Raw genomic sequence first — 14,019 nt, 5'->3', positions numbered from 1 at the left:
CAAAATTTGAAATAGAATTGATTTGTAATTAGGAAAATAAAAAGATTCATAATTTACTTCAAAATTTAAACATTATTGTAGATAAAATGATTTATATTTAATTTAACTGTGCTTTATTATTTATAAAATAAAAATTAATAACATTTTCTACGAGATGGTACATGCTTATGCCAAAATAAACAAAACTAAAATTAAAAAAATCTTTTTTTGTCCTATATATTTTCAGAGGCTACATTTACAGTAGTTTTCATGCTTTTCTAAAAATAAAATAATACACAATACCAGCATTAATTTTATATTTCTTAAACATACGTTCGCAATTTTGATAATCAGAGCGTAACTGAATAAATTTTGAAATGAATGAATAAATAATAATATCTTTCAGATTTAAGGATCTTTTAACATTCCCGGAGTCTAAAAAAAAATTATTCATAAGAAAAATTATTTAAAAAAATTCTGTTGAAGGAATGTGCTTTTGAAACAATTAATATTAGATGGCAACACTCTATACGCAATTTAACAAACGCCATACCATTATTTCGATGCAAAACATTTAAATAAATTAATGAATAATAACAATTTAAAGTTTTTATATTATAAATGGGAATTGCTCTTAAATTGTCCAAGTTATTTGGATTGTAGTATCCTTCACAGAACTTTTTTTTTCATTTTAAATTAAATATATATTATTTTTTCATTTTAAATTAACTTTTAAATTAAATATATATTATTTTTTCCTTTTGAATATATTTTGCTCTTATATGATTCATGTTGGATGCCATAAGCAATGATTTAAAAGAAATGTTAAGATCTATTTTAATTTAAAAGAAGCGTTTCGTTTCGCAACCAGTTCGGTGACCTTCCTTGCGTTTTGATGGAAAACAACTTCATACCGTTTTATGTTTTTATTTAATTCCTTTTATGAAGAAAAAAAACGTTAATTTACTTTAGTAAGTATTTCAGAAAAATATTAAAATAAAGTTTAAAATAAAATTACCGTAAATGAAATCTTAATTTTATTTTTGTAAACGTATTATTTTATTAAAAAAAGTTACTGGCTTTTTTTATAAAATAGACCGAAATAATAGATCATTTTATTTTTAAAAAAATTTGTACTGTTACATTGTAAGATAAGGGAGAATATTATTTGTTTTCCATAAAATAAACTGAATCAATATATATTATAAATGTTAGTTCAATCCAAAACACTTTTTTCTTATTCACCTGGAAACTAAAATATGTCCAATAAATAAAGTTATCTTAAAATAGTCATGGTCTTTAATTTTTAGGAGGAAACATTAATGACGTTTTTCAGGGCAGCTGTCTAATCTATTTTTAAAAAAAGGATTGTTTCAATTGTTATTTTTTACCATAGGTATTGTATAACTTTTTAATGAGCCATTTTTTCTTTACTCTGATAGTCAATATTTAAAGACCAAAGCTTATTAAATTTTAAATTTACCAAATAAAAATCGAGGTCTTCCGAATTTTAAAACAAGAAAAAAAAATAAAAGAAGAAAGTAAGGAAAAATAAACCAAATTATTCGAGTATTTTTTAAAACGTAAGGATTTTAGCCAACAAAAATATTATCTTAAAAAAAATTGATTTCATTTTTTAAAAGAAAACGATTTCAAAATCGGACATTTTACTACGGTAAAAACTAGAACACTGGACACCCCTTAAAAATTAAAAATATAATTTTCAATGTAAACTGCATGGATAAAAGTTTATTTATTATTATTTTAATCGCTTCAATTATTTTATTTATTTACTTTTCTCTATCATGTTAAATGTTTGAAAATGGATTTAGCTGATCTTGACACCAAAAATTATAAGAGATTTATCTTATCCAACATATTTGCTTATTTTTAAAAACTCTATAGCATTATAAATATTTTTTACTTCCCTGAAGCAAGCCAAAATAAGCTTAACATAAATAAAAAATATTCAAAGTCTTTTAAATCATACTATTATTAAATTTGTTCCTGGAATAAAATCTTTAAAAAAGCAATTTATTTATGCAAAAGAGTTCAAAAATTAAGTTTTTATTTACTTGATTTCAAATTTTAAGCGTCTACCATTTTTGTTTTAACTCATAACAACTAATTTCTTTCCTGCCTACTTCATGGTGTTGCAAGGGAAAAACAACTCTCTTTTTGATGTTGTAAGAAAAAAACTTTAATAAAAAAAAACACTCTCAATTTTTATTAAAAATTTAAAATAATATCATAAATTAGATAAACTTTAGAAAATTATTGTCGAAAATTTTTCATTTTAATTAGTTTTGGCGGGAAACAAAAATTTTTCAAAAAGGTAACCAGTTTTCAAACGCTCTATCGAGGCTTTTTTTTTTAACATATATATTTTGGAATATTTTGCGATTCAAAGAATCAAATCCATTGGTGATTTAGAGAATGTGCATCATTGTGCTTTATTTCTGTAGCTTAGATAATTTTTTACACTTATTGATCGGTCCCAAACAATTATGGTTACCTTTCAACACATAAAAATCCAACCATTATATCAAAAGTTATCTAGGGTGATGTTTTTACTAAGCATAGATTAGAGTATTATTGTCCATTTTAATTCAAAATTGGAGTTAGTTAATATTGTTTTGCATAAATCCTGATTAATCATAAACGTACTACACTTACTGATCTGTCCCAAACAATTATGGTTACATTTCAACACCTGAAAATGCAACCATTGTATCGAAAAATATTTAGGGTGATTTTTTATTAAGTATGGATTAGAGGTATTATAGTCGATTTAATATGAAATTGGAGCAAGATAATATAGTTTTGTAGTAATCCCGATTATTGATAAACGTATTGCATTTGAGTAGGGAAATTTCTTTCCACGCGGTAACATCCTAACAAATGATGTCCCTCAACCTTGAAAATACGTAATAAAAATTAACACTATGCAATACATAGTAATTTGTACATCATTCCTAAACTTCAAGTGAGGTAAAGGACAAGGACAGCGTGTTCTGTGAAGCGTCTTGTTTCTGTTTGGTTCCTCATAGCAACCGATGTGCCTAGGACTTCTAACTCGTTGCAGTTCATTGCACTCAAAAAGATCTTCGCTTGAGGCTTTGATTTTCAAGTTGATGAACGTGCCTTTTAAGGGGTGGCAAATCAAACTGCCTATTTTGACACGAGGCGAGAACAAAAAAAAAGTACCTGAAGGATCGTTCTCTGATTATATTTATTGTTGAGCTTCAAAATGTCTCGAAAACCTGTCTCCTCTTGAGAATTTCTAAAACAAGCTGAGATATTAATTTTTGATAACAAAATATTTATATCAAAACAATACCTTTTCATTTATCTTTTTTTCGATTAAATTTGCTCTTTAATAAAAAATATGTATATATATTTCGCTATTATATATATATCAGATAATTTGAGTAGATTTCAATTAATTAAAATTTATTTTCTGAATATTCTTAAACCTATGAGTTAAAATAATTTTCCGAAATTGGAACGATTAAAAGAGTGACTGCCAGTATTGCAGAATTTCATATATTTGATTTTCTACTCTTCTGTCACCTTTTTCAGGAAACCATATTTTTCAACCCTGTCAAATCGTCTTTGAAACAGATTTCTATATTGTTTTTATAGGAATTTAGATCCGAGGTAGCGTAGAATAAATTCGAAAAATATGGTTTACGGAACTGGTATGTGGGAGTTGTTGTAAAGCTCTGTATTGATCGCTGTCACTCGTCCAAAATTTCATATTCTGTCATCTTTTCATATTATTTTACACACTATAAACTTCTAAAAATCTAAAAAGAAATTTTTCATTTTTTGGAAAAATTCTTTTATTAAGAAAACTTTCTTGGATATTAAATATTCTTGTGTCTGTAAATTTCTTGATTTTAAATTCATAATAATCACAAATTTATATTAATAATATACTTAATGCGAGCTCATATTTTCATTCATTGCTGACATTTAAAATATCTCGGAATATATTTTATTCTTAAGAATATATAAAGCGAGCTAATATGAAATTTAAAAATTCAGTTTTCGACAAGAAAATACAACTTCATAATAAATTGATAAAGAGTAAATTTATAGCAACTACATTACAATATTTAAAATTACACTTTACTCTTTTCAAATAGATTTTCCGCTTTAAACAAATGCATAACTTCAAATTTTAAGCAACAGTACTTTTATCTTGTTATCATAGTAAAATTATAAAAGATTTTCTGGGTTTAAATTTGCAATAATCATAATAGGTATTTCATAAAAGCTATAAAAAGTACAAAAATTATCTAAATTTCAACCGGAGCTTTTAGTGCGAGCTTCTTTCTTAAGAATTTCAAAAATAAGCCTCGTTTATGTTTAATTCCTCCTCTCTTTATCATTATCATACATCTGTACAAAAAGTTTACATTCAAAAGAGTTTTAAGTTTCAGAAATATAATTAATTAAAGACAGCATTTATGCACTCTTTAATATTTTTTTTTAAATTTGCTTCCGAATTTTCATTTTTTAAATAATTCGAAACGTTCTAAAATAAAAAGATGAATTAGAATTCCTAAAATTGCATATACCTCATAATATATCATAAAACAATGTAAACCTAGAAAGCTTTTTTCTCTTCCTTTTACTGATCAGAAAATTTAAATTAATATTTGCTTTTTTTATGATATTTCTTATGTTTATCGACCCATAAACCCACTTTCTCAAAATATGAGAATTTCAGATAAAATTCTATCTAGAAAACGTGTGTAGCACTGAAAAATACAGTAACTTGTATGCTGAGAAATTTTTGGTGACGTCAATGTGAAAATTAATTTTCTGAAGTCTCTTATGACGTCAATAGAATATTACCCCAGGGCATTTAGAAAGCGAAAGCCTCTCTCTTGTAAACGAAGCATGAATTTCATATTCATCACCGTTTATTTAGTATTTTTTTGAGTTTCCAGAAGATAGGATGGGTTCCCGTTTAACCTTATCAAACAGACTTTCTCCAGACGAGATATTACCTATTTCTAAAGACACACTGCCCTCGAAGCCCCATAAAATATATCGTTCTACTTTAAGATTACGCTTTCGTATGCCTGAAAAGTGCACTACCGCTACCATAAAACAATTTTCACACGCTTCTTCTATATAGGAATGCACATCTGTAAAGTTTATGACTACTTCGATTTTTCTCGCCTCTGAAATTTATTGGCGACTTTCCTTATAATAAAGTTCAACAAAAACAAATAGTAAACAATGAAAACCAAAGAAAAATCACGCTAATTACCATATAGCTTTAGTAAAACAAACCGTTTTATATAATTTACAAATAATTTATTGTGACAAAAACAGGTAAATGTCATAAGGACCTTCAATATAACTAAGCCTAAATATTAAATTTAATCATAACTTTTGATGTTAGATTCTTTTTTGGAAATTCAACGAGTCGGATAAGACCTTATCTGAAAAGTTAATTACCATAACTGCATACACGTTGTTGCTTTATATTTCATGATTTAATTTTTGGTAGTAATAATAGCAATAATAGTACTTCACTTACGTCACACCAGTGCTGCAAAATAAGCTATAGGCTATGGTTTGGGAAAAATCTCTGACGATCTGAATACATGAAAGTACCAATTTCGACCCCTCGTGATGGGAATAGCTCTGCCACTTTGATAGCCTGGCCACCTACAATCTTAAGTTGAGCACTTTACGGTAGATCAGGATTCCCGTTTCCGCTCACCCTCGATCTCTTCACAGACTGATCAAAGCAGTCACCCACACGCTCAATACCAGCAGCCAGTAATGCTTGACTTTAGTGATCTCTTGGGAACCACATCTTACGATCCTAAGATGGTCTTACGATCTTACGCCTTACGATCCATTAGAGAACTTGAATATTTGGAGCGTTACCATTAAATTTTGAGTCAATTTTGAACTCTAAATTTGGTAATGATGTTTTAAATTAGGATGTTACTTTAGGCTACATTATTTCAATATTTCAGTTAAATTTTTTTTTTAAAATTAAAGCGTGTGTTTTGTAGATTCGATTATAAATCTTAATTTTTTTTATTACCAATGGCTTGACAAACTCTTAACAAGAAGAATATGCAAATGAAATAGATCAGAGAAAAAAGTCAATGACTCATTATCAGATGCCTAGCACTCCAATATCTTTTCCCTTCGGAGTCTCCGTGTACAGCCGAACATCCCATCAAGTGCTTCCTATTCATTACTTCGAATTTCCAACAGAGTGGGCAATTCGAACTCGTAAAAATACCAATGCGGTGGAGATGGTGCGCAAGAGAATCTTTATTTATTATTTAGGACAATTTCATCATAAATTTAAACAAAAGTTCTTAACAAAATTATGTTTTCTTTCTTGTAAACATTGCAGAGCATAACTGGGGATTCAAGATTTACAATAATTGGTTAGTATCTAAAGTGAATTTCTATTATTTTATAAACGTTTTAATTTGCATACAACTATGACTAAAACTTTTTTTCTTCTTCCAGACGTTTGGAATAAGGTCTAACACAATATGATTGCTAAGCAAGTATTACAAATCCGTCTTTCAATTTACTTTTGATTTAATAAATTTTAGATTAATGGAATAAGTTTTTTCTAGACCACTAATCAAAAACAAGTTAGATAATTAGTCCCAATTTAAGAATAAATGTATTTTACAACCTTAAGCGATACTATAGAAAATCAAAATAAAGCTTCATTTAAAGGAGTTAAAAAATATTGCTTTGTAATACAAAGTAAAATTATAATTCATAAAAAGATTTGCTTAATTTACAAATACATTTCAAAATTTGTGGAAAAAAATTAAAATATGTTATATGAATAATTTAGATAAATTGTATATATTTTTAAAGGAATATCTTAATTTAAAACTACACTGATAATAACAGTCGGCCAATAAATGAAATATTTACAGTATATATGCCAAAATTGTTAGATAGTTTAATTGCACTATCTGGAATTTGTTAATAAATTTAAGAAAGTACAATTGTAAATCCAAACATTAATAAATCTTTCAGAGGTATCGTCAGCAGTTCGTGTCTTCATTTACAATTTAATCACAATTAGTGAAGTAAACGTAGTTTCCTACCTTTGCCACACAAATTTTATATTTCTTAATTTTCATCACATAATGAAAACAAGTATGAGAAAAAAAAGGCTGTCAACATCAACCATCTAATGGATGAAGAATACAATAAGAGAAATGCAGCATTAATGTCTCATGTGAGATAAGATGAATAAAGTTACAGTTAACTGATGTATTTTTCCTTTCAAAATACAAACAAAAATCTGTTCTGAAAAGTTTATAGTTAATGAACAGTAGACATTATAAAATCCATCACTTTTACTGACCATTAGCATGAAAGTAGAACATCAGATGAGTCAGAGTTCTTATCTTACTTATATAACTTTCCCAAGATTATCTGCATTAATTATTTAAGTATACTCCATCTACTGCATGCAAATGTGAACTCGTTTATAAAATCTTAATATCGTTTTCAAATAAGATGATTTATGATTTGTACGATTCGAAGAATTAAATCATATGCAGACAGGTGCAAAACCAGTTAAAGAGAATATTAATAATCAGCATTAATTAGAAATTTGATATCGCTTGTATATTAAGTCATTAATCAAAAAGAATATAGATTTTTAGAACTCTTGCATATAGGTCATAACCCTAGAAGTGTAAGGGAAGAAAACTGCACATTTTCATTCAGAAGATCCAAATAGTTTTCGGAAATAATTTCAAATATCATATAAGAAAAGATAAGATAAATTTTTTAAAAAAATCTCATGGATTTTCCTCGGGCAGAAAAAAAAATTCCTTTTCGATTGGAAATTTTTTATTTTATTTTAACCCTGAAACAGATGACAGCAAGGGAAAGATGTCGAAAAGGGAAAGGTCTGAGAGGCTCATGAACGTCGTCGGACAAGGTCGCGGTCTACAGGTCGTTCACCTACCTGCTAGACTTGATACACAGAACAAGAAAAAGAATTGAACCGACTTTTGTGACCAAACAAGGCTCCGCGATGTAGTTCTACCATTCAATTTATAATCAAAGTCAGTGATATAAAGAAGTGATTGATTCAAGAAAACATAAAAATGTTTACACTGTCTAACTTTAACCAGTAAGGGGTCAACTTCCCAATTCATTTGAAAATGTCTGAATCAGCATGAAACATAAGTCTGCATTCTCCTGTCTTGATTACTTCTATCAAATGTGATTTATTTATTTCATAACTAGCTGAATTTAAAGAAAAGAATAATAATCTTATGATTGCACATTTAATATGGACAGTTTATATAGTTTTGACAAAATTTTTGTTTTCTAAGTTTTGTGTAATAATTCACCCGTTCTATTTTCAGCTCAAATTTCCTGCACTTATTACTTTATATACTTCATATGTCTATTGCTTATTAGTCAATGTTCTAATATGAAACATTAGTTTAAAATGTAATTTAATGCATAAAAATTAATTTTGAACGACAACATTTTTCTGAACAAAACTAAATGTATTTTTCTTCTTTATTTTGTTATTATTATTATTATTATTGCTTTATTACTTTTTTATTATTATTATTTCATTTTTATTCAAAATTTCAAATTTGTAAATTTTTGAACTTATTTGTTACATACATTTGTTACATTTAATGAAAAGCTAATAAATATTTTTAAATTGGAAAATATCAAATCCTGCATGTGTCTATTAAATATTAAAATAAACAGTTCAATAGAGGATTTTAAGGAAAATATGAAGAATTTCATTTTTGGAACATTGACTTAACATATCAGAAAATATGAATATGAGAACATGTCAGATATTATTCTAACATTATAAAATGTATAGTGTAACATTAATTGAAATTGAAATATATTTTGATGCAGTGATACTAGCATCTGGACTTATAAACGGAATAATCTAGTGCGAAACTACGTTGGCATGCTAAGGATAAAAGAAATTAATCAATGAAAAGTTATGAGATTGTAGATTAGCTTTATTTATTAGGTTGTCAGTATATGGGCAAAAAACTTGACAAAATTAAGGTGCAAATGCCATTAAGATGTCCTTTGATAAGCTGAATTCAATGTGGAGATTATTCAGTGAAAGCTTTTTTTTCTTTTCATTTCAATATAGATAATTAAAATGAACCATATTAATATCTATAACCATATATAGATAACTATATTTTTCACAGTAGAAAAAAAAATTTCCCAAATGAATTGACTTTTTGAATTTCCAAGGTAATTGAACTGATTAAAAATGGACAAAACTACAAGAATATGGTAAAATTTACCATATTTCTGGCTCAATGGGAACACCAAAAAGCTCGACAATTTTTACCGAATCGTTTTGGAAATTATTCTTAAAATTAACAATAAAATTTGTTTTTTGTTTCTAACCTTTTATTTAAATTGTTTACCATGCAATACAGTAATCTTACCACAATGTTTTTGTCAGTGTGGTAATGGGTGATAACTGACAAACGTAATAGTACTTGTTAATTGCAAAAATAAATAATAATCTGTTTAATGTTGCTGAATTTTGAAATGACACGAAAAATATTTACAACTCACAAAAAAGCATCACAAAACATTTTTTCAATAGGGAAGTGAAATAAAAATTATTTTATTTGGTAAATTTTTGTAAAAGTTTAAAATAGGATAGAAATAAATAATTGTTCGAGCTACTCTTAAAACGTTCTTTTATTATGAATTAAAGAATCAAGTCTATTTTTTAAGTAATAGAACCTCCAGTAAAATGACATGGTTAAAATAACGGAACATAACTAAATATATTCCTCAAAATTTTTTAATTTTAATTTTCCACTTCCTAGCTCTAAAACAATATAATTATTAAAACGGAGTTAATAATAAATTTCGATCTTAGTTCACAAGAGATTAATGATTAGTAAACAACGTTTACCTGACAGTAAACAGTTAAGTTTAAGTCCACTCTTTAGAGCAGGGGTCCCCAACCTTTTTGTACCTAAGAGCAAGTACCAGAATATTGGTTGAATGGCGGGCACCATTTATTTTTTCAAGATAAATTTATAGTTAGTAGACATAGGTAATACGACGCACTACATAAGGGCCATTTAGGCCTCAGATGCCCAGTTCTACAACAACGATCGATGAACGACGCACTACATATAATGCACAAGAAACTTAACTTTAAAAATTAATTTAACATATGAATATAATTAGTATTAATATTCTTGTGCAAAATAAATGATTACTGAAAGGTTTCAAAACATACGAAATATAAAAATTATTTATAAAATATATAAAATAAAGTCAGTGTGATCTTTGGCATTGTATTTCACTGGCAAGCGCTTCATTATTTGGAGAAAATGATGAAATAAATGCTTTGTGCTTATATCTGGGGGATGGAGGTCGTTTTCCTGGCGATTTCTATTTTGAATGTGTTTATCACTAATATTGAAAAAGCAAAAAAAAATTTGCATAGCATTTTAGGGGAAAATGGAAAACTGAAATATTTTATCGTTGGGCACAGGCAGCGGGCACACCTAGACTGATCGACCCCGCGGGCATAGGGTTGGGGACCCCTGTTTTAGAGCATTCATTATTTAGAACAAATATCATTTATCATTTACCTTGATAATTTAAAAAATTTAAAAAAACGTAGTCATACATAAATGATTAGCTGTAATGGCTGCATTATTATTTTAAAGTTCAATTGATGCCTATAGCCAAGACTATTTTCTAGGTTTTTTTTTAATTTAATAAAATAAAGACTCTTAAAAAAGTGCATGAGAGCAGTTTTCCCTTCCAGAATAATACTTTTTTTTCATTTTCATAACTTTCAAGAAGCTTAGAATTAAAATTCAATCTAATTGCAGAACAATTATAATAACAGCATTTTAAAATTGAAATGTGTGAAATTTGTCAGAAAATCGAATCAAAAAATACAAATTACGTAATAAATATAAATTGCAAAATGAATACAAATCTCAATTGTACTTATTTCTGTTATTTATTGTACTGATTTCTTATTTGTAATTTATAATTTTTTTTTCTTTACCTAAATCCTTTATTTTTGTTGTTCATCAATTATGCTGCCATTTATTAATTATGTCCCATCAAATTAAAATAAATATTTATGAAAAAAAAACAGTTTCACACTAAACTGTGGAAAAATATCCTTGGAGAAAAACAGGACAAATGATGAAAGAATAAATTCCAATACTTCTTACAATCAATTCCAGTAAAAGTTGAATGTAGTACCTTTACACTAGTTCGACTTCTGATTTTGCCCTTGAGTTTCATGGGATTGAAGAAAAATTAAGGAAATGAATGTTTCATGCATATTTTCTCATTTTTAATGCCTTTATTGTTAAGTGAAATTTGAAAGTACTAATCCATAATATCTATACGTTTTTTAAGATTATCCACGGAACGATTTTTATCAACTTATTAAAAAATAACCAATTAAAAAGGTTTCAACTTTTGTTATGTGTAAAATCTATGTTTAGGAGTCAAGTTTGTTTAAGAGTCGGAGTTTGTGAAGACTTTTAACTCTAACGCAATAATATAGAAGGTTGTGAACTCTAATGGATAAAAATGATAAGACAGTTAAATAAAACTAAAAATTAAAATAAACTGAGCAAAATTAAGTATAACTAAGCAATGAAAAATGTATTTTTAAAAATATACAACTTCGTAAGACCGAATACCGAAAGGAATAAGAGAATACAAGACCGAAAGGAATACAAGACCGAAAGGAATAAGAGAATATATTCATAAATTTCAATAATTTAAAAATCATATCGTAAAAACAAGTCACAGATGTAGAAAAAATAATGTATTCCCCTTAAATTTCTTTAAATTTTCTGCTTTTGTTCAAATTTTCAAAATTAATTTCGCTACTCAAATCTGCACGGAGAAAAAATGTTTTTTGTAAAATTACCGTACTGTCTGTTAATAATATTTCTTGCAGAAAAAAAATAATTCTGGTTAATAAAACAAAAATATGCGTTAATTAATTTATTTGGTAAATTTTTCCTTTATATTATAATGGTTTATCGAAAATTCTGGTTTGCATTATTATAGATCTTATTACAACCCATTTTATATAAAATACAAAATTGTAAAATAAATATAACCGAATAAATGACTTATATGCCATGCTCTAAGGTATCATGATAAAATTAACAAATTTTATCTCATAATATAAAGCCGAATTGTATTGCTAATTTTAAAAATCATTACCAAACCGATTCGGTAAAAATTATCGAGTTTTTTGGTGTTCCCATAGAGCCTGAAATATGGTAAATTTTACCATATTCTGGTAGTTTTATCCTTTTTTTATCAGTGTATATCTAGAGATTATGTTATTATTATGTACTCACAAAAATGAAGATTTTATCGTTGTTTTAAAAGATTATCTCTTCCCTTACTTACTATATCAAGAATCACTAAATTGGTTATTGCAATTACCATTGCCATGCTAATCTATAAAAATATGATATTAAAATGTAAGCAATGAAACTCAGAAATCTTTAAATTTTAACTTGAACACCAAGTATACAAAAGTTTATTTTCTGAAACGTGATGTACTACAGCAACAGAAGTAGGCAATTTAATTTTCTAAAATATTGCTTCTCCTCTGGTAATTGCATCATCGATACTAATTTTGCTTAAGGCTAAGTTATAAAAGTTTAGACACATAAAAATGTACTATATTACGAGGAAAAACAAATGACGTAAAGCGCAACCTAGCAAACCCTACTAGTTTCAAAAATTCGGCTTGACGATGAAATGATCCTACCGACAAAATGACTAGTCAATGAAATGTCGCTGTCAACGAGACGACCTTTGTCGATGAAACGAGCCCGTTGACAAAATGGTCCTATCTACAAAATAACTTGTGATCGAAACAATCATGTCGACAAAATGACTTATCGAGGAAATGGTAATGTCGACACGAAACAACCCTGTCGACGAAATTGCCTGTGATTGAAATGGCCTGTCGACGAAATGACCTAGTCGATGAAATTATCTGCCAATGAAGTGGTGTCGATGAAACGGCCTGTCGATGAAGTAATTGCCGCCGAAATGGATGCGATCCCAAAACTACACACTCATCACAAGAAATGTTCTCAAAACAACTTCCATAGATTTGCAGCAATCGAAAGTAAAGTGTCACAATGAAGAATAAGAAGCAAAATATTACGTTTTATGACTTCAATGAAAACATTTTGTAATATGAAATAGAAACGAACAGAATAAGCTTTATGAAATCAAATTAATCGAAATGTCCCCATAGAAAGTTAAGTGATTGCTGAGTTCCTCAAAAACCAGTGGGGTTAAGTGTCAGTCACACTAGTTAGCTTCAAAACGCCTTGTCTAAAGCTGTGCAGGTATTGTCTTACACGAGCTGTTTAAAAGCAAGGCTATTCACCACATTGAGTACTCAGCAATTCAGACCCTCTAGACCTAACTGAAATTTTTTATTTCTTTTAAAGTCAACGACTGTGGTTGTCATTCAACTAGCAACAAAACTACAAAAACAGGCGCAGAAGATGAAACACGTTAATTTTGACTTAACAAAAAAGGTTACGATATGATGATTTGATCGATTAACCCTTTACATCTCGGGCGAAAAATATTGACTGCTATCCATATGAAATTAAAAACAGGTTATAAGTTAGCTCTGGGTCACTTGAAGGTCAATCATTAAAGAATTTTAACCCCTGGATTAATGGAATAGGTAAGCACTTGCTACTAATAAACGTTGAAATGAATGTATCATTTCAAATGAATAAAGATGAGACCAGTATAAAAATAAAGTAGCCTAAGGGGTCGAAGGCGCCCGGAATCTTTGGCGTCAAAAGAGAACCACAAAAATGTGGTACTTTCAACCTGTCTATGAATCTTGTCAACGAACCAGTTTTAAATGTCTTAACTTGATTTAACGTTTTTAAACTTTAAGTTATAATAATCAGTCATACATCCAGACTTTTTAATAATAGACACAAAAAC

The sequence above is a fragment of the Parasteatoda tepidariorum genome, chromosome 3 (genome assembly GCF_043381705.1).
Source record: "Parasteatoda tepidariorum isolate YZ-2023 chromosome 3, CAS_Ptep_4.0, whole genome shotgun sequence".
NCBI classification, from domain to species: Eukaryota; Metazoa; Arthropoda; class Arachnida; order Araneae; family Theridiidae; genus Parasteatoda; species Parasteatoda tepidariorum.
This window is presented reverse-complemented; position numbering follows the sequence as displayed.